This window comes from Atta colombica, unplaced genomic scaffold, assembly GCF_001594045.1.
Source record: "Atta colombica isolate Treedump-2 unplaced genomic scaffold, Acol1.0 scaffold226, whole genome shotgun sequence".
NCBI classification, from domain to species: Eukaryota; Metazoa; Arthropoda; class Insecta; order Hymenoptera; family Formicidae; genus Atta; species Atta colombica.
The window spans coordinates 1154004-1154290 of record NW_017259323.1 but is presented as its reverse complement, the minus strand read 5'-3'; the positions used below and the strand labels follow the sequence as shown (position 1 = coordinate 1154290).

General features: G+C 24.0%; 1 protein-coding gene across 1 annotated transcript in view; it reads left to right on the top strand.

The window, feature by feature from the left end:
- LOC108688184 (IQ and ubiquitin-like domain-containing protein) overlaps positions 1 to 287 on the top strand; it is a 4871-nt gene that overhangs the window by 998 nt on the left and 3586 nt on the right. The gene's annotated exons all lie outside the window — the stretch shown is intronic.

Sequence of the window (287 nt, the reverse complement as noted above, 5' to 3'; positions counted from 1 at the left end):
AACTGCACAAAGATGGATACAACTTTTTTCACTACTGATTAAAAAAATTAATTCTGAATTAGTTTTTAAATGATTGAAGCATATATATCTGAGCGATTTGATAACGATTTCAATAAGGATTTTATTCTTTACTTCAATTTTTCCTTGAGCGTCATTATTATGATAATTTTTGGTTTCTACGAAGAAAAATTTAATACATAAGAAAATGTAGAAAACGATCTTCAAACGGTTGCGAAAAAATAAAAGTTGTACTTATCTTTTTTAAATTACATAATTAAGGTATATAT